The sequence below is a fragment of the Periplaneta americana genome, chromosome 3, assembly GCF_040183065.1.
Source record: "Periplaneta americana isolate PAMFEO1 chromosome 3, P.americana_PAMFEO1_priV1, whole genome shotgun sequence".
NCBI lineage: Eukaryota > Metazoa > Arthropoda > Insecta > Blattodea > Blattidae > Periplaneta > Periplaneta americana.
In genome coordinates this window covers 146,631,128-146,653,577 of record NC_091119.1, presented here as the reverse complement: position 1 = coordinate 146,653,577, position 22,450 = coordinate 146,631,128, and the positions used below count along the sequence as shown (strand labels likewise).

General features: G+C 37.0%; 1 protein-coding gene across 3 annotated transcripts in view; it reads right to left on the bottom strand.

Annotated features, from left to right (window-relative positions):
- Window positions 1-22,450, bottom strand: part of kn (EBF transcription factor knot) — an 872,483-nt gene that overhangs the window by 785,495 nt on the left and 64,538 nt on the right. The gene's annotated exons all lie outside the window — the stretch shown is intronic.

The following is a 22,450-nucleotide window of genomic DNA, read 5'->3' as shown; positions in this document are numbered from 1 at the left end:
TAGTAGCGATCCTAGTGGTTAGCAACTATCTATGGATGCATATTTACTACGTATTAAGCTTCGTTGACTTCGATCCTAGGTTCATAGATATCTATGACGTAGTGCAGAGGGCGGCCACTAGAGGGAACCCAAGAGTTGGAACTTAAAACTGAGACGATTCTTCCGACGCCGGGGTGGAATCCGGTGTGGCTTAGTGGATAAAGCGTCAACACGTAGAGCTGAAAACCCGGGTTCAAATCCCGGCGCCGGAGAGAATTTTTCTCCGTTCCATTACTCTGTCATTGTATATACTAGACTGTGGTAACTGTGTACACGTGTTCTTTAATCAACTATCCACCGGATTCGCTGAGGAGGACGTGTGTTAACAGAATGATACTCGATGAAAAGAAAGCAGAAACTGCTCTCTACCCAGTACTGTTTAGAGCATTAATCCTCTATTTTTTTCATTTAATGTAGGCCTAATTAACGAAGACTGTCACGTAGCTATAGAACAGCGGTGACCAAAACTGGAACTGCAGTGATTACGTGCGACAGACAGCTTATGAAGTAGGGAGACGGAGGAAAGGTAGTTGGCATGAAAACTATGACCAGTGGTGGTTCCTGTACTAACATTTTGATCAATCCCGCGGATAAAAATCTCAATCTTTGCTGTATCAGTAATGTCACTGCTGTCATCAAGAGCCAGTGAATAATATACGATTTTTCTTGCTTCTTTTTTTAACCTTTCTCTTCAATATAATCAGACATTTTCTCAATTCTTCTCGATACTTGGTCGAGAAATTCGTAGTTTTTCAAAATTAAAACTTCTTAAGTACAAGCTATTTAAGCTATTTTAATCATTATTCTTTTGAAAATTCTGTTCTATTAAAAGGTTTTAGACCACGAGATATTTCAAACCCCATTAGGTAGCTGACTTTCTTGCATATATTTATGTCAACTTTCTCTTCCTGGCTATGATTTAAGACATGTCAATTCTTGGCGTTTAACAGTTCGTTAGCACATAATATTGAATCAGTTTTTCTACAATATTATTAGTAAGTGAATAACTAATAAATAGTTACCCTCATATAAAGATTAAGAAGTTTAAAATTGAGATAAAACCGAATAATTTTATCCTTCTAGGGAGAAGATCTAAAAATATCAATATTCATGCACGTGCAGAAGAATTATAGAAACACATACTTAGTGGTCAGGAATAATAATAATAATAATAATAATAATAATAATAATAATAATAATACATTATTCAGGATGGCAACTCATATTTTTATATACTACTAATTGAACGGTTGAGCAAAGTAAACATATTACATTTTGTCCGACAGAACAACAAAAAAGTTCTCCTTCTCATTCTTTACGAAACCACCTCTTACTGCTTGCAGAGACAGAGTTTGTAGGGCGACATGATACCGCCACTGCTTGCCTTTAGTACGTGAATGAAAAACACATCAATGTACAGGAAATTTCTCGTACCCGTTTGAATGTCTGTGATTACACGATGTAATCACGACACCCGCTTTGGTCACCGCTGCTAAAGATGATATGAGAGTTCCGACAAGAGAAAGAGACCGACACAGAAATTAGTCTTACACTAATCTCTGAATTCCATGGACGATTACAGTTTCTCCACTCACTGCTATCCGAACACTCGTACTTAACACAATACAATCTTCGCTTTTCATTCTTCCACTCACAATAACGTAAACTACAATGTGTTTATTGGTTTCATTATGATGTTTTTGCATTAGTTAGTATACTAAGTATTTGCACAACGAAAAGAAGTGAATTTTATCTACAGGGGCTGCACAGCGACTAACACATACACCCTTTCTCCCCCCATTATCAGTATAAAATGGACTTTCCTGGTTTAATGCGCAGAATTTTATAATCCGCCAAGCTATCTTAACACAACAGTACAGTTGCACGACTCCTATTCACAATAATTTTACCTATTTCTAGAAGATATGTGCTCTTTTTGTAAGGAAATAGTAATATGCGTTACAAGAGCGGTATGTTGAAGTTCACATTTTCGAGGAAAAGTTTGAAAAAGCGAAACGTAGTTGAGCTTTTTTAATTTCCGTGAATTGAAAGAAAACATACCGCTCGTCTATCGTACATTATTTTGTGCGAAGATTGTTTATTACATATCTGAAAGACGAATTTCTAATTAATTGCAATGAAATCTCCATGTTGGTTTCTGTTCAATGACGGCAAATTTGCAAAACAAAAATATCTGTCTTCAACATTGTTGCTTTAAAATGTTTTCTGTGTTTACTATACTCCAGGAGGCCGTGATATACGTCTGTCTTTTTTTTTTCCCCAGTCTATAAATGCGAACTTAAAACAAACGGTAAGGTTATGTAATGATTTATTTTCCATTTTAATATTTTAACAATATTATTTATATAACTTATTGCAGTAATAACATCGGCACCTGGAATCTTGTTGATTTTTTCACGGCTTCCTTAATGTTACTTGCATCACGAGTTGTAGAGTTTACTTAATTTTTGCAGATATTTAAAAACAATAATTAACAGTGCAATTTAGGTGAAATTTCAGTGGTAAGTTTCCAATTTATAATTATTACTATATTGAACGTCTCTAAAAATAATATGTTAAAAGCCTAAAGCAGTAAAATCAATATGTCACTTAAGCGGTAAGAAGAGGGAAATTGTTATGTGTGTTACGTTGGGAATACTGAATGTGGAATTTCACACTTTCCGCGGATTGGTTTTGTGCGGAAACCAAGCAAATACGCACGATCTTGCACAAAATTATTATCAGTTCTATTTCTGCTCGTGAAGACTGACCTCTTTGACGGCTCGTGACGACGCTCGTACGTATCTGTACTCCACAACTCTTCACCACAAACTAAGCATGTTTCATTCAGTGATACGCAACACAAACGTATCCAGTACCTCCCCTACTTCTACGTATCCATCCAGGGTTGTATGAGTTTTATTTTGTCGTGGTTCACAAACATCGAACTATAAAAATCTGTGTAAATTCAGAGATAAAGTAATTGACCAGTTGAGACATAATAATACAATGTACACTGCTTCTATTCTGCACATAAAATGTGAAAATATGTATTGTCTACATAAGTTTATAAAAACAACTACAATATTGCTATGATGGTGTATGAATTTCACTATAAGTCACTGTGCATTTATATCAATCCTAAAGAGGAATATTAACTGCAATTTACAAATCTCAGTTTTAAATTTGACTAAGACGCAAATTACACGTGGCGTCAAAGGCACGGAATTTGTTATATTAAATTGTAAACACAGAACGAATGCCCATCCACTTTCAACAACATGTTCTGCAATATCTTCAGGATTAGCTCGCCATTGTGTGGCAATTTATAGGAATCTTATCATATCCAACTTGACATAAAACTGTGAAAATCTAACAATCATAATTATCAATAGGTTTAGGCCGATGACCTTGTTCCGCCTCCAGAATTGTATCCATCAAACTGGTCTCTCCAACGTCTCTTTGGTCTTTCCACTCGTCTTCATCGTGTAGATCTTTAACACCATGCTCTAAAAGGTATCCTGTCGTTGGGCATTCTTGTTATATGGTCGTACCAATTATTTCTATATTTTTTAATTATCGTTGTTATACTCTCGATATTCAGTTCTTGATGTACTGTATATCTTCATTTCTCTTATGGTCCTGTAGTCTAAATCCTGCTAGTGACCTGAAGGGTGATATTCATAGACATTTCGCTAGCCCGCGCTACGAGCGTGCTAAAATAGCCCCGGCTATCGGCTGATTACTTGTACGGGATTCATATCATATCATATCGCTAACACTGGTTTATGAATACGAAAAACGTTACTTCGCTGATCATTCACCGGAAGCCCGCGCTAAGAATGTCTGTGAATACGGCCCTAAGAGTCTCATCTCAGCGGCCTCAATTCTTCTCTGTTGGGCTCTAGTCAGAATCCACGTTTCTGAACCATATAACAATGTTTGAATTGCCAGTATCTTGAAAAATTTGAGCACAATTTGTCTGCCGACTTTATTTATGATTGTAAGTTTAATTGTACCAATAAGTCTTAAAAATGTGTAATAACTTGTTTTCTACGTCTGTGGAGGATATGTAAGACAAATCACATTCAACAAATGAGCCGTTAAGAGCAGAAGTGGTGTAAGTCAAAATTGGGTAATGAGGTTTAAAGTAAAAATTCTGTAAAATACAGCACAAAGTAGCAATTAATATGTCCTTCGTGCTATCCACTGACCACTAATAGTGTAAATAAATTGAATATTAATTGCTACTTTGCGCTATATTTTACAGAATGTTTACTTTAACCCTCATTGCCCATTTTTGACTTACATCACTTCTGCTCTGAACGGCTCAAATAACTCATAAATACACACCCAGGGTACAATTTGAAGCTCGAAAGGTGTGAACTTTGCTATAGTAATGCATATCAAGAGCAACAATTTCGTTGCAAACCAATTACTGTGTAAGCATATTATATAAAACTCATAAAATTCAGTCTCGGCACGGAAATTACATCGCAAGATTCTAGTTCTTTTAGTCTAGCTACCTTTATCAACAACTCCACGGAGTTTATTTTGAATAAAACTATTTGTCTGCCTTTAACATCATGATATTTGTAACAAATGCTTCTCTTAATCCACTTGAAATCTGAGAAAAGGCGCTCTCAATTAGCAGGACGTTACGCCACCCGCAATGCGTGTCTGTATAGCGGGTCAGTCGTAAAACTGTCCCTCATAAAGGAAGCAATAAATCTAAACGAGGAACGAAAAGAACATGTTAGTTAACAATCCTGCAGAGGCGTTTTAAGTTCTCTTGATAATAAATTACGTGTTGATTTATTATTTCTTCACTAGTGAAATACACATTCCTTTTAGTCCGTTGTACCAACTACGATGTTATTATAATTGGAGACCTGTCTTTCCCAAGGAGCTAAGTGCAAACTTTTTAAATTTATTTAATCTAAAGAAGGTAGACAGATCTACATCCATATGAGCATATTATACTAAATAGACTGTGCTGTAGTTCAACTGGAAGTGACTCATTAGTGCTCCGAAAGATGGTGTTAGAGGTATCTCAATATGCATTTCATAGTGTGCTTTACAACAATATCTTAGAAATTTGTTTTTGGCTTCAGCCCCTTTGGAAAGCTAGGTCTTCAATTCGCTGATTATTTTATCAGTGTATGACTTTATCATTTCATTGGGGAACTGCCATCTATCGGCTGATGTAATAAGGAAAGCAATGATGCTGCCCCTATAGTCAACCGTAGAAACTTCGTCTTACAAGAAGGAAGAGACGTAGGATTTTGAAACTTCCGTAACATTTTCTCCATTTGAACCTCGAGTATAAATGCTTCAAATTAAATTGTACATTATGGAAGATAAATGCTAACAAGATGAAATTGGGCGTAGGATTCGGAAAGTGAAACACATAAAATCTACACACAAAATAATACAATAATAAGTATTGTAAAATATATCAATGCCAACCTTTACATAATAAGTGTACGTTGCCGCACTTGAATCACGAAGACTTTCTTCATAAATTAATAACATATCATGATATTCATGAACTGTGAAAGACATTGTAAGTTGTTTATCGACTACCTGTACTGAACTGCCATCCGCTCGACAGGAGACCTATGGACAGGGAGCTTGAACTCGGCTGACCTGTACGTCTGTGCAGTATACTGTCAGCTGCATGAAGCCTGCTGAACATGTTGCCACGTCTCTCACGCCATAATATTAACAAATTTAAGCATGCATTATCATTTAATATCACGAAAACGTAATAGAACGCACACATATTTACATAAACTAATATTAACTCTTTGCTAGATATACCTACTGATGTAATTCATTGTTTTAGTATTTTTACTAACGATATAAACAATATAACGCAAATAAAATAAGAAAAGAAATATTTTTTGTGGGAAAACTTTAAAATTTTGACCTATGTTGTATGAACATTTTTTGATCCTGTACACTTACTCCCAGAGTAAGGAAACAGATAAACACGCCTTTTAAAATTTGTAGGCGCCGTTGTCGTGATCAGCTCGCTAACTGCAATTCGAAACGAACTGTCGTGGTTAATATAGGGAGTCCTTAACAACAGATAAGGTCACGGCTCTCTTACGTGGTCATTGTCCACGGGGGTTGCACGACGATCGCAATTACTTAGTTCTCCTGCCCAGAACGTGGCGGAGAATCTTGTATCTGGGCACGTTCATTATCCCCCTTAAGGTATTGTAGCTAATTCTGTGAGTTCAGCGTAAATGCATCCCACAATGATAATCAGACCTGATATCCACGTAATGACGCCTTGAACAAAAATTCATAAACCTAAGTGGGTATTAATATATTACCAAGCTAAAGTAGTACACTCATTCGCCTTTCATTTGAAGACTAGAATGAATAAATGATAGCGATGGGTTCTAAGGCGATAAGATCCTCAGCATATCTTTTTCTTGAGAGACATAACCAGGCTTAGAGACTTTAGACCCGATAGACGAAAACAGTGCGGTTTCAAGTTGGAAAACAGGGCGATAGTGGGTGGGGGCAGTGATGGTAGCGACCTACCTGTCGTCCCATGTGCTTTATTTACTCAGATACTCATAAGTAGGGAACGGAATTTGGAGCAGTAAAAGCTAGTATTGGCATCTACAAAGCCATTTGTTTACAATCCTTTATACCAAGTTCTCCTGTCCATGCCATACTCGCAGCTCTCTGCACGTCAACAACAGGTGAACGGGACAGTTGTCGCATAAGAACTTCAACATGCAGGTTTGCAGTTCAGAGTAGTGAAGTGCAGGTACAATGCCGAAAGTGAAACCAACTAACAATACAAAATTGAAAGACTATATTTTTAAAACCTCCAAATCGAGTATCAAAATTCAGGAAACAATTCCCTAAATTGTCGCTTCCGCCATGTTCAGTTCTTAAGAGATGGGAGTCATGGTTAGAAGCTTGCAATTATCACGCACATCACCTCAAATCTGTGAAGAAAGTGGTCCAGTCTTTCGATCCCGATGACAAGGCTGAGATTCAAATACGCCAGGAACTGCCAAATGATAGAACAATCGAAAAAGAATTCATGGATATTAAGTAATTTTTTTTATATTTGCCGGATGCCATTTTTCGATTAGAAAATCAGGAGTAGAACTAGTTGAGCAAATAAATATTATGAGGACCATTGTAAATAAACTGAGTGTAGTAGAAGGTGAAGTAGGAAAACGTGTTGGTGAAAAAATGAACAAAGACGTGTCCCAATGACGTCATTCAACATGTGAATTTAATTGACGTATCTTGTTTCAAGTACTCTCACATTGTCTCTGCAGATGTTAAAAATTTCCTTCCTTGCAACAGAACAAAGTTGTAGTTTGAACATTTGAAAATGATATTTACAATTTATTATAACAAGACACAGCAGGAATAATTGTTTCATCAACAAAACATAGCATTAATTGAAAATGCCATGTCGTTTGCTTCTACATTTTGTTCAACATTTAATGATACTGTATTAGGCTATGTTGTAAACACTGTATATTGTATATATTGTAAATAAAGGTTTTAATTCAACACGCTTCTGACAGAAAAACATACATATTCAGAGGCGAGTTCCATACAGAAGACAACTGTCTATCAGCCATCAATGTTTCCACTGACACGCGAGATTGATATTTAAATTATGTATATTTGTAATTTTGTTTATTGGTGTCTTGTGCGTTGCCAAGAAAAACACATGTAGTTCAAAATGAAATGAGGATTATATATGTAGGCCACTATATGTCATTAAACTATAACATTTGTTTATTCTGAAGTGCGTTTACAGCATGTTTCGTGTAAGTTTGTATGAAGTGGACTGTGCTCGTCCATGCTCTGTGACGCAGCTCGCTTGAAAGTCACTGAGCTACGAATATCTATACTACGTTTCACCATTCCTTATTATACTCCAAATCCCTTTCCCTGCTCATAAGGCTCTGATAATAAAAACAGTCCCGTACGCCTAGTTCACGTTGTCAGAAGAGAGGATAGGAGATAGCAGTCTAGTTTTGACGTGTGCATGTGGTTATCTATCTGATTAGTCGAAGAATATAATTAACAGTAAGTATGCCAAAAGTGAAAAGCTCTAAGACGCATTTATTTGTGCAGGAGTTTGGAAGTGATTATTTTGAAGTTAATGGGGACCATGTTACATTAAATTGTGTCATGTCAGACTAAGGGGAGACAAAAATGATACATTGGGACCCATTGTAACTCCCAAAAACATATTTCACGTATAAACATTTTGTCTCTTAACACAGAAGAAATTCCACATGTGACAGACTAACGTATAAATAAAGAATCCGAGTTCTCCCTAGTTGTATGTGACATGATGGTGGCTGTAAACATATCATTTAATAAAGTAAATAACCCTAATTTCAAAGCTTTCATGGAAAAATATACCAAGAGAATAGTCCCTACTGACTCGACGTTGTGGCAGACTTACTTGAGAAAGTGATAAGATAGAACATTAAGTAACATTACACAACAAACAGCAAATCTGGGTGTCGATAGATGAAGCCACTCATAGTCGAAACCCTCATGACTGACAGTTCAGGAAAAGAAAAATTCTACTAACCAATGAGGTTATAGAAAACGTCAATTATTCGTCTGCTGAAGCTCTAAGATTAATTGAGGAGATAACAAAAGTAATTCATCAAGAATCCGCTACACCAGCTAGTAATCGTGTTAAACAGAAATTAAGCTCAGTTTTGTGTAAAAACAGTGGATATACCATATTCTGTGACATAAAAGACATGCTAGCAGGGAAGAAGTCTACGGACACTACTGCGGTAGCGAAGACAGATTTCAATGATTTAGTGTTTTATCGTTTTGCACCCATTACATCATGTGATGTAGAACGGAGCTTCTCCCAATACAAATTTTGTCTTGCCGACAACCGAAGAAAATTTAGTTTTGAGACCTTGAGAATGTGTGTTGTAGTACATTGTAACAGTTCAAATAGTATTCTGGAAGATAAAGCTGATAAATAAAGAAGTTGAACAGAACATAAATTCTCATTACATTATATTGTAAATATATTGTATAGGCTATATTGTGGGGATATCATGGATTGTACATTATAAGTTGTGTATATTGTGTATGATTCTTATGTATGTTGTGTAAGTATTGCACATGTGCTTATGGAAGAAGCCGAAAGGGAATGCATATTAATTTATTTTGAAAATTTCGCATTATAGGTTTGTATTTTAATCTACGTATATATATTTTTTTTTAGTCCTACAGAATTTTTCTCCTCTTACAATTATTTTATTTTAATGTTTGATAAATTAGTTGTCTTTCTTTGGAACGTCACTGTACAGCATCAGCAAACTAGACTGAACTTGGTTTCGTGTACACATGTCTCTCCTGGTGCCGACTCCCATCCACCTCAAACACAGTGACAAAGCTGCCTATAGTATGGACTTAGTAAACTTGTTCTATCGGGTCCAAAATCTCGATGTCTGGACATAACACTGTGGGCTCTTGTATATTTAAGACTGTGAAGGAACTTTTTCCTTCATGGAGAGCTACAGTCCAAATTTGTCGGGTATTTCTACTTCAAGTTGAACTTCAACGCTGAATGACGTCTATAGTTGAAAGCAACGTTAAATAAGACACTATAGTGCGTGATACAAATAACTTACCGGAATATTATAAGCAGTTGTGGCGCGCGTTTAGTGTGGAGATGCGACCGCTCTCTCGCACGGAAAAATAAAGAATCGGCGGTGAACGACGGTGATTTAGGCCTTTATTCCCGTATTAAAGTATACCTATGTTTAAAATGGTATCCACCTTTCTGGATCCAAGAATCACATCGGTGTAAAAATTTTGAAACAACTTTTGAACCCATCGTGTAATCACAGACATTCAAACGGGTACGAGGAGTTTCCTGTACATTGCTGTGCGTTTCATTCACGTACTGAAGGCAAGCAGTGACGGTATCATGTCGCTCTACGAACTCTGTCTCTACAAGCAGTAAGAGGTGGTTTAGTAAAGAATGAGAAGAACTTTTTTGTTGTTCTGTGGGACAAAATGTAATATGTTTACTTTGCTCAACGGTTCAATTAGGAGTATATAGAAACATTGTCACGCTGAAAAAATTATTATTATTACTGACCACAAGTATGTTTTTCTATAACTTATTTCTTCTGTACGTGCATGAATATTGATATTCTTAGATCTTCTCCCTAGAAGGAAAAAAAAATTATTAGGGTTTATCTCAATTTTAATCTTTTTAATCTTCAGATGAGGGTAACTATTTATTAGGTATTCATTTAATAATAATATTGTAGAAAAACTGATTCAATATTATGTGCCAAAGAACTGTTAAACACCAGGAATTGGTATGTCTTAAAGCATAGCCAGAAAGAGAAATATAAGATAAATAAATGTAAGAAAGTCTGCTACCTAATGGGGTTTGAAATATCTCGTTCTCTAAAGCCTTTTAATAGAACAGAATTTCTCAAAAGAGTAATGATTAAAATAGCTTAAATAACTTGACCATAAGCTTTTTTTAATTTTGAAGAAGTACAAATTTCTAGTCCAAGTATCGAGAGAAGAATTTAGAATATTCCTAATTATATTCAAGAGGAAGGTTAATAATAATAATAATAATAATAATAATAATAGTAATAATAATAATAATAACAATGATAATAATTTATTTTAGCTGGCAGAGTTAAGGCCGTAAGGCCTTCTCTTCCATTCAACCAGCAAAAAGTATATATACATAAGCATGAACTTACAAAGAATTCAACAATTTGATTTAGATGAGAGTCACATGTATACAAGAGTTATTTACGAATTAAACAACAAAATACTATGAACTATTAATCAAACACTGAAATAAACTGTGTAGCAGAATTAAGCTAAAATACATAGAATGTTAATATATTTCAAATAATACTAGATAATAGAAAGAGTTTATTATGAGACAATTTTGAAAATACAGCACTATCAGGATGATGTCTAAAGAAAGAAGTAACAATGTGATAGTTTAAATCAGTATGATTGGAGTGAAATGCTAATAATGTTATCTTTTAAGCTGTTTTTAAAGGTGTTTATTTTCTTGCAGCCCCTAATACTTTGTGACAAGAAATTCCATTGACGCGAGGTAGATACTGTAAAAGATGATGAATAACAAGATGTTCTATGAAGAGGTATACTTAGCGTGCCACAGATAAGTGATCTGGTATTTACGTCGTGGTTAGAGTATAGATAAGAGAAACGAGACGAAAGGTAATTTGGTGTTGAGGTGCGAAAGAGTAAAGACAAAGAGTATAAAGTTCTGCGTTCTTTAAGTCGGAGCCACGAAAGACTTGGGGAGGACGGTGATATGTGATCATATCGTCGGATGTTGCACACGTATCTGACGCACATATTCTGAGCTCGCTGTAACTTGACAGACAGTTCAGAACTTAGGTCACTTAACAAAACGTCACAATAATCGAAGTGCGGCATTACTAGGGTTTGTACTAGGGTAAGTTTTAGTTGCTGGGGAAAGAAGTTTCTGAAGCGACTCAAACGGTGATTGGAGGAACAGATTTTTTTTTATCGTTTCTTTAACTTGAAAACTCCAACTTAGATTATTATCAAAAAAGAAGCCAAGATTTTTTTACGACAGATGAATAAGGGATTAGCTTGTTGTTAAAAAAAGAAGCAAGAAAAATCGTATATTATTCACTGGCTCTTGATGATAGTGACATTACTAATACAGCAAAGCTTGAGATTTTTATCCTCAGGATTGATCAAGACGTTAGCACAGGAACCACCACTGGTTGTAGTTTTCATGCCAAGTACCTTTCCTCCGTCTCCTTATTTCATAGGCTGTCTATCGCATGTAATCATTGCTGCTCGAGTTTTGGTCACCGCTGCTCTAACTCTTTAAGAGTATGTGTATTGTTCATATACACTTTCTGTTTTAAATTCCCCCACAGATCACAAATATGCAAACAGTGAAATCACAAATAAGGAGTTGCAGAAGGTGTTTCAGAATTTGCATCCCGAAATGCTCGATATCATTTTCAACATAGTATGTTTCTATAAAAGGTAAGATCAACATAACGTCTTTTTATTACCTCTTACCGGCGCATTATTTGTACGAAAGTATAGGCCTAAATTAGCGCCATTCACCACCGGTTTGTTTTCCTCCTGTGCGAGAGAACGAACAGATCTTCCCACTAAACACGTGTGATATGACCCAGTCATAATGCCTGTAAGTTGTATATACAGTATGTTGCGTACTGCAATATCACTGCTCCATACATAGCTCAATCAAATGAGGAATTCCTGTAAAAAGACGGGATACAGTTCAAGGATGGAACTGTCATAAAGTAAAGCGAATGTACAATGCATCTGTTCCCCGAATAATGTTTGTGATCACAACAGAATATGACTTTTGGTCTGTTATCGCCATCATATTATTATCAAAGCTTACATATTTTCGAGGGACTGCTAAATAAAAAACTACAAACAACCAAAATGATCAATTTTAATCCGAATTTTTGTTTCTTCTCCCGTTGTCTGACATATCATGAATACCATCGACATCTCTCGTGCCACACGTGAATTATACAAATCAAGATCGTAAACAACAGACAGACATCAAACTGTCACTTGTCTACAGTGAAAATGAACATCTGACACACGTCAAATGGGTTGAAGAACCTCGAGAACACACTCTTCATCCAGCTTCAAATCGTTAATGGTGTAAATTTGGAATTCGCCAATGCAGCCTGAACACGGCTGCAATTCACATATTTGTTTCCACTATAGTCTACTTTGATTCGTGGATATTCTCAGTGAACTGTGGTCGGTAATATTAAAATGAGTTATTATTATTATTATTACTATTATTATTATTATTATTATTTCTTTGGACCATCCGCTGAAACGAAGGAGTGAGACCATAGTGTGGAGGCCATGGCGTAGATGGGACGATAATATAAAAACAGATTTTTGAGGGAAGTGGGATATGATGGTAAATAGAGACTGGATTAATCTTACTCAGGATAGGGACCGATAGCGGGCTTATGTGAGCGCGGCAACGAACTTCCGGGTTCCTTAAAAGCCGTAAGTATTATTATTATTATTATTATTATTATTATTATTATTAGTAGTAGTAGTAGTAGTAGTAGTAGTAGTAGTAGTAGTAGTAGTAGTAATATAATAGTAGCAGGACTACGGAGTAATGACTATCATTCCCGTCATGTTTTCTACAGGTCCCGGATTCGATCCTAGGAACCGCCTATCCTAACTTGGGATTTTAGTGGTTTCTCCGAGTCTCTCCTAGTAGAATGCAGGGATAGTATCAATTTTGAAGACCCCAACACATACATACATACATACATACATACATACATACATACATACATACATACATACATACATACATACATACATACATACATACATACATGTACATTTTATAATTTTATTTTAGTATTTTATTTTACGACGCTTCATCAACATCTTAAGTTATTTAGCGTTTGAACGAGATGAAGGTGATAATGCCGGTGAAATGAGTCCGGGCTCCAGCACCGAAAGTTACCCAGCATTTGCTCATACTGGGTTGAGGGAAAACCCCGGAAAAACCTCAACCAGGTAACATGCCCCGACCGGGAATCGAACCCGGGCCAGCTAGTTTCGCGGCCAGACGCGCTAACCGTTACTCCACAGCTGTGAAACATACATACATACATACATACATACATACACGAGTATACATACATACATACATACATAAGTTACATACTTTTTCAGTAGGTTATTTTACGATGTTTTATCAACATATTAAGTTATTTAGCGTCTGAATGAGCTGAAGGTGGTAATGCCGGTGAAATGAGTCCGGGTTCCAGCACCAGAAGTTATCCATCATTTGCTCACATTGGGTTGAAAGAAAACTCCGGAAAAAACCTCAACCAGGTAGCTTGCCCCGACCGGGAATTGGACCGGGGCCACCTGGTTTCGCGGCTAGACGCGCTAACCGTTACTCCACAGATGTGGACTACATACATACATACATACATACATACATACATACATACATACATACATACATACAGACAGACAGACACTGTAGGTCATACTGAGCCATAAATAGTCACGAATTTAAGTACAATACTGTGCATAAGTTTACATGTAACCAATTGTAACTGAACATTATTTCTAGTGCTCTTTTGTAAATTCAGAGCAATTTTAGAGCTAATATGATTGTAATGGAGCAATAGTGTAATGGAGAACCTTGTCAGATGTCTGTTATAACTCATCACAAATTTAACATAGACCTAATCCGGCAAGAATCAAAACGTGTTTCTTTTTGACGAGAAAACATTGAGTTACGTCTTCTGAGCTATTTAACTAATAGCCTACTTCAGTTTAAAAGTGAAGTATCTAAATGTATATTAAAGTGCATAATCTTTTACGATTACATTCATCTTATTGTATGTATTCCGTTGAAATACAGAGCACAAGGCAAAACGCACAAATATTTTCTAGATTGATATTGTACTACTGTGAGTTCTACCGCACAAAGTTAACGCATTCTAGGGTATAGATGCTGCATAAGTATTGTCCTGATGGGAAATCCAATGTTCACACGAATAGCCTATCGGACACGCTGGCCTACCCTCTCGCCCACCCTCCAGCAACTCAACCCTCCCACTCGAAAACAGTAAAGTACCCGAAACGTGCGACTAAACGGTTTATAGAAAATTACACTTGTAGCTTAGCTCATTAAGCTTGGCAAACCTGGAGGGAATAATCTGAAAAGTGAAAACTCTCCAATATACATTGCGTTCGGTGCAAGCCAATTAAAACACTTTGTGCCAGCGGAGGGGCTGATCCTAAATCTGCTTGGCAAAATGGCTCAGTGATTAGCTATGTCCTCTCGCAAGGGAATCAGTGGCGTCATCGTCTTGTAGATTACTACGCGATGACCAAAGGGATCTGCAAATATCAGTGTTGTATTAAAGAATCTTACTTTCATATTCCACCAATAAACATTTAAAAAATGAAGTGGGGTGCTGTCAATGTTTTCGATAATAAGAATTTGTTATTTTAGCTTCTTTAATTTTTAAGTCCTTCCTGAGGAACCGAGATAAGTAAAAATGTAAATTATTATTACTAATGCTTATTATCATTATTATGCAATAAGGTAATCATTGTCTTAATATTCTTGATTTAAATCTTCAAAGAATTAGTATTAGGGCTCCAAAATTGAAATAGTCTATACCGTATTCATAATTTTATCTCTTCTTCGGATAGGGGAAGCCTTCATATTTCTCAAATTTACTTATATTCTTTAAAAAAAAATGTCATCTTATGATCTCACAATTCTCATACTTATGAAGTCTTCTTATAGCTAATAGTTGTAGCCAACTCTTCCATGATCTTTGACTTATATTTTTCTTTCCACTTTATCTAGCACTCAGTCCCCGGTACTTTATAAATCTCGGAGTGTCGAGGATTTCTTCAAATTATTGACGTTTGGTTTTCAGTGAAAGACCCGTCCTTCGGCAGAGAACTATGAATGAAATCAACTTAACGACCCTACAACAACTGTAAGGAAATTTACCTAAATTGGAAGTGGTGACAACGATATACTACTTTGGCGAGGTGAGTCCGAGGACACACCAAGATATTATCTGACATTTGTCCTACAGCTCAGGAAAACCTAGTGAAAAAAATCTACAGTGTTTAGCTTTATTATACTCTATGTTTTTAAGTAGAACTACGTGTGGTTGGTGCGTGAAATGAGACAAAGAGAATGCAGGAAGAACAAAGAAAATACAAGGAAAACGAGGATAATACAAGAACAAGGAAAATAAGAGAACAAGACCATGAAAAGAGAACGAGGGAAATACAATGAGAACAAGGGGAATACAAGGAGAACAAGGGGAATACAAAGGGGACTAGGGGGAATAGAAAGAGAACAAGGGAAATACAATGAGAACAAGGGGAATACAAGGAGAACAAGGGGAATACAAAGGGGACAAGAAGGAATAGAAAGAGAACAAGGGAAATACAATGAGAACAAGGGGAATACAAGGAGAACAAGGGGAATACAAAGGAGACTAGGGGGAATACGAAGAGAAAAAGGGAAATACAATGAGAACAAGGGAATACAAGGATAACAAGGGAAATAAACAGAGCACAAGGGAAATGCAATGAGAACAAGGGGAATACAAGGAGAACAAGGGGAATACAAAGGAGACTAGGGGGAATAGAAAGAGAACAAGGGAAATACAATGAGAACAAGGGGAATACAAGGAGAACAAGGGGAATACAAAGGAGACTAGGGGGAATACGAAGAGAAAAAGGGAAATACAATGAGAACAAGGGAATACAAGGATAACAAGGGAAATAAACAGAGAACAAGGGAAATGCAATGAGAACAAGGGGAATACAAGGAGAACAAGGGGAATACAAAGGGGACTAGGGGGAATAGAAAGAGAACAAGGGAAATACAATGAGAACAAGGGGAATACAAGGAGAACAAGGGGAATACAAAGGAGACTAGGGGGAATACGAAGAGAAAAAGGGAAATACAATGAGAACAAGGGAATACAAGGATAACAAGGGAAATAAACAGAGAACAAGGGAAATGCAATGAGAACAAGGGGAATACAAGGAGAACAAGGGGAATACAAAGGGGACTAGGGGGAATAGAAAGAGAACAAGGGAAATACAATGAGAACAAGGGGAATACAAGGAGAACAAGGGGAATACAAAGACAAAGAGGACAAGAAGGAATAGAAAGAGAACAAGGGAAATACAATGAGAACAAGGGGAATACAAGGAGAACAAGGGGAATACAAAGGAGACTAGGGGGAATACGAAGAGAAAAAGGGAAATACAATGAGAACAAGGGAATACAAGGATAACAAGGGAAATAAACAGAGAACAAGGGAAATGCAATGAGAACAAGGGGAATACAAGGAGAACAAGGGGAATACAAAGGAGACTAGGGGGAATACGAAGAGAAAAAGGGAAATACAATGAGAACAAGGGGAATACAAGGAGAACAAGGGAACACAAGGAGAACAAGGGAAATAAACAGAGAACAAGGGAAATGCAATGAGAACAAGGGTAATAGAAGGAGAACAAGGGGACTAGAAAGGGGACAAGGAAAAATACAAAGATAACAAGGGAAATACAATGAGAACAAGGGGAATACAAGGGAAACAAGGGGAATAAAAAGGGGACAAGGAGGAATACAAAGAGAAAAAGGGAAATACAATGAGAACAAGGGGAATACAAGGATAACAAGGGAATACAAAGAGGACAAGGAGGAATACAAAGAGAACAAGGGAAAGACAATAAGAACAAGGGAAATACAAGGAGAACAAGGGAATACAAAGGGGACAAGGGGGAATACAAAGAGAACAAGGGAAATACAATGAGAACAAGGGGAATAAAAAGGGGACAAGGAGGAATACAAAGAGAAAAAGGGAAATACAATGAGAACAAGGGGAATACAAGGATAACAAGGGAATACAAAGAGGACAAGGAGGAATACAAAGAGAACAAGGGAAAGACAATAAGAACAAGGGAAATACAAGGAGAACAAGGGAATACAATGAGAACAAGAATATACAAGAAGAGTTTGTATGTTTATGTGACATTCAACTCCCAAGTTACTTTCACATACCTAGTGAGGAGAAATACGTAGTTGTGCGCCAACAACCAAATAAATAATCAGTCAAACTGGATTCGAACCCACACTTGAGTGAAGTTTCGGATCACTAGTCCACTTTGTTATTCCTAAGCTAGTTGGTAGATACTACAATATTAATCAAGTTCTTCTGAAGTTCCATTTTTACATGTGTAAAAATATTCTTTTTATGGAAAGAATAGGTAAGAGGCTGATTGTTACTTTACATTATATGTCATCATTGTACTTTCGAAGCTGTGGAAATCCTGTATTATATGACCCTAAGCAAGATTCGCAGAAAAGTCAGAGACATGCAAAATAATTCTGTAGAGCTGAGTAATACTGAGAACGTATGAACGCGTTTAGGATGAAGCGTGTGACGAGGGAAGGATGTGTAAAGAGGGGAAAATACAAGGCAGGAGTTTTTCCGGTACGTAGAGACCAGACCACAGGTGCCTGCAATTCCTCTTGTTCCAATTCCATTACCGATGGACCACGTGACTAGAGTTCTGTGTTGAATTCCCACCCCTCACTCTGTCGACACACGATTCAACCCTCACCTTCTTCAAACAATCCAAAACGCGCGCACACAAAGGAATGCCGCGTTGATATGCCAAACTAAGTGAGATACTATTATCCACTGTAAAAATTATTCTTTGCAGCGACGAAATCCTATACGTAACTTCTAATTTACTTCACCTCCAGATGTGTAGTTTTATTTCCCATAGGCTAACATTATTATGATATAATATGCATAATTATAAACTACTAAGATATACATACATAATGTACATAACATACATTACATAGTATACATACATACTGGGTGTTCATTTCAAAGTGTGTCGTGACGTCACTGTTGTGAGCCAGCGATTTGAAGCGAGTTTCAGCTCTTATGTCAGAGAAGTTGCCTATTAATCAAGGAATTCAATCTGAACTTGAGAACGTGTACAGTATAACTTGAACGTCGTAGCAACAGATGGCGGTCTGTAAAGTCTGTGTGCTACCATAACCTCTTTCGAACTGTGTTTTGCGCGGGCAAGTCGTACACAGGGTATTTGATATCATCGGTTGCGTACGGCAACATTCCATGGTACAAATCAAATGCTCCGTGTCCATGTTGACTGTCAATGTTAATGTCAACAAATACGTAAGTAATCGTCTTAACCCTCTCCCCATATCTCGACAGTAAGAAAAAAAACTCACCTCAGTATATGTTTCGAAACAGTTCAAATTCCTGCCACTACCGGCGTTACCGTACGTATCGGTAAGTACTCTTCTGAATGAACGCCGTACTTTCTAGGCAACTTCTCTGGCTCATAGGTAATATACCTCTGCGGAAGTGTAGGAAGATTGAATTCTCTAGGCTCATCGACTAGCATATGACGGCATACAGCGAGCCATGACACACTTTGAACTGAACACCCAGTACATACATACATACATACATACATACATACATACATACATACATACATACATACGTGTTTCACTGCAAACCCACAATTCTCCAATATTTCCTATTTTCTGCCTTCCTCTTAGTCTCCGCATATCTTAAAGTCGTCTATCATCTGATATCCTCTCCTGCCTCGAACTCTTCTCCCGTTCACCATTCCTTCCAGTGCATCCTTCAGTAGGCAGTTTCTTCTCATCCAGTGACCCAACCAATTCCTATTTCCCTTTCTGATCAGTTTCAGCATCATTCTTTCTTCACCCACTCTTTCCAACACAACTTCATTTCCTATTTTGTCTGTCCACTTCACATGCTCCATTCTTCTCCACATCCACATTCTAAATGCTTCTATTCGTCTCTCTTCATTTCTTCGTAATGTCCATGTTTGTGCCCCACACAATGCCACACTCCACACAAAGCACTAGTCTCTTCCCTACTTAACATTTTACAACTTATAGGATGATGATGATGATTATGATGATTATGATGATAATAATAATAATAATAATAATAATAATAATAATAATAATAATAATAATAATAATAATAATAATAACACAGAAAACAAAAATGTGCAGTAGTCTACTAGGTTTACATCAGACTATGAAATTCCTCGCTGTATCTCATTACGACAGACCGTGTATTTTTAAAAGGTCTCTATCATAAGATCACGGACGGTTAACTCTGACGTTAAGCGGCTGAAACGCCATGCCTTCAGATTCTATCAATCTGTGTCATGCATGTAAACTTTATTGCAATGAAGTTAATCTATTCCGTAAATGTTTGGCAAGCAATTATTTCGAACTGGATTGGTTTAAATATAGACAAAAAATACTGCCTACCTGGAGGGAAGATGTCACTGGGGAAATTGAAATTCAACTGGGAAAAAGCAATTTTCAAACATACGGGATGTGAATTGTCAGGGTGTGAAGTGAACAGAGATCCTTTGGGACACGTCCCGTTAGTGAATTGGGTCCTGTTTCAATGAGAAGGTCTGTAATTACCTTTTGGGTCTTGTTCAAACAAGACAATTTTTGTGAAGTTGCCACATTAATAGAATAAAAGACAATTTTGTGTTAATCCCAATAGGCTTCATAGGCATCGTGTGATTTCGCTTCACAATGGTCCTATCATGTATAAGTTCTAGTGCAGATGCAAGAAATAAAATTAAGAGGATTGACTCCGTTGGGAAAATGAAGAACAAATTTTATAGTTAATGACACCTACAGCCCGATTATTTAGTCCTCACAGTTCAGCGACGCGAAAGAGGGGAAGTAATAGGAGTAGTGGGGAGAGTTCCGGAGTAGAGATAACGGCGAGCGGTCGGTAAAGGAATGCAGTACAGCTCTACTATACTAGAAACACAACGCTATACCGCATGCGAGACATCCGATCGCTCTGACTGCAGGCAACAGACTAACCTGAACATCCCTTGGCGTAACTTAATGGACTTGCCTGAACCAGGCGCATATTGCCGACGACTGTCAGGACTAAATAATCGTACTGTACTAAATGAAAATTCTGATTTAAAATCGCCGTTATGACCCAACTCGATTATTTTCATTCGTGAACTCATGATACCGGAGCATGTTAAATTTTTCCTTCCGAAGTAAAGGCATAGATAGAGCGTCATGTCCACACCTGTGGAGTAACGGTTAGCGCGTTTGGCCGCAAAACCAGGTGGCCCGGGTTCGATTCCCGGTCGGGGCAAGTTACCTGGTTGAGGTTTTTTCCGGGGTTTTCCCTCAACCCAATATGAGCAAATGCTGGGTAACTTTCGGTGTTGGACCTCGGACTCACTTCACCGGCATTACCACCTTCATCTCATTCAGACACTAAATAACCGAAGATGTTGATAAAGCATCGTAAAATAACCTACTCAAATAAAAAAAATAAATAGAGCGTCATCAGAGCGTATGTGGGAGTGTAATAGGCCTACTGTGCGCCAAAGATCGTAATCAGATAATTGTTGTTCTTTAGTCAACTGTACGAAGACGGATTTGAATTTCATAGGTGACACTAATAAAGTATCACTCAGGAGGCAACTAAGCAGGGAGTAATGGGAAGATTGACGGATGAAGACACGTACCTTTGTATCAAGCATATCAAAGACTCGGTAAACGGTGTTCTTCACACAAGTATTCTTGCAATCTACAATACATTAATAGTGATTTAGTCTTTCATTTCGTTTGATAAAAATAATATTTTAACGCAGAAAACAAATAACTAAAATGAATACTTGCTTTATGTCACCTCAACATTCACAACTCCGTCATATTGTTTATGGGACGGAGGCGATACAGGATGGATTTGAGTCTCATTAGCGAAACTTCGTTTTATTGTATTGGCATCACTGGCCAGCCCAACTAAAGCATGAGGCATATGAAGCTATGCGTTCAGGTTGTATAGCAAAAATCATATTTTTTTTTTTCAATCACAAAACAATTAACTGTAACAACAGACGGAGTTAATAATTGTGCGCATTCAAAATAAAATATTTAAAATGTAATTTCTCTTCGGGTATGAAATTAGGAAAGTCCAGGTTAACAGACAGGGTTTGGAATTGAACGGGTTACATCAGCTTCTTGTCTATGCGGATGACGTGACTATGTTAGGAGAAAATCCACAAACGATTAGGGAAAACACGGGAATTTTACTTGAAGCAAGTAAAGAGATAGGTTTGGAAGTAAATCCCGAAAAGACAAAATATATGATTATGTCTCGTGACCAGAATATTGTACGAAATGAAATATAAAAATTGGAAATTTATCCTTTGAAGTGATGGAAAAATTAAAATATCTTGGAGCAACAGTAACAAATATAAATGACACTCAGGAGGAAATTAAACGCAGAATAAATATGGGAAATGCCTGTTATTATTCGGTTGAGAAGCTTTTGTCATCCAGTCAGCTCTCAAAAAACTCAAAGATAGAATTTATAAAATAGTTAGTCTATATTACCGGTTGTTCTGTATGGTTGTGAAATTTTAACTCTCACTTTGAGAGAGGAACAGAGGTTAAGGGTGTTTCAGAATAAGATGCTTAGGAAAATATTTGGGACTAAGAGGGATGAAGTTACTGGAGAATGGACAAAGTTACACAATACAGAACTGCACGCATTGTATTCTTTACCTGACATAATAATGAACATTAAATCCAGACGTCTGAGATGGGCAGGGCATGTAGTACGTATGGGCGAATCCAGAAATGCATATAGTTGGGAAGCCCGAGGGAAATAGACCTTTGGGGAGACCGAGACATAGATGGGAGGATAATATTAAA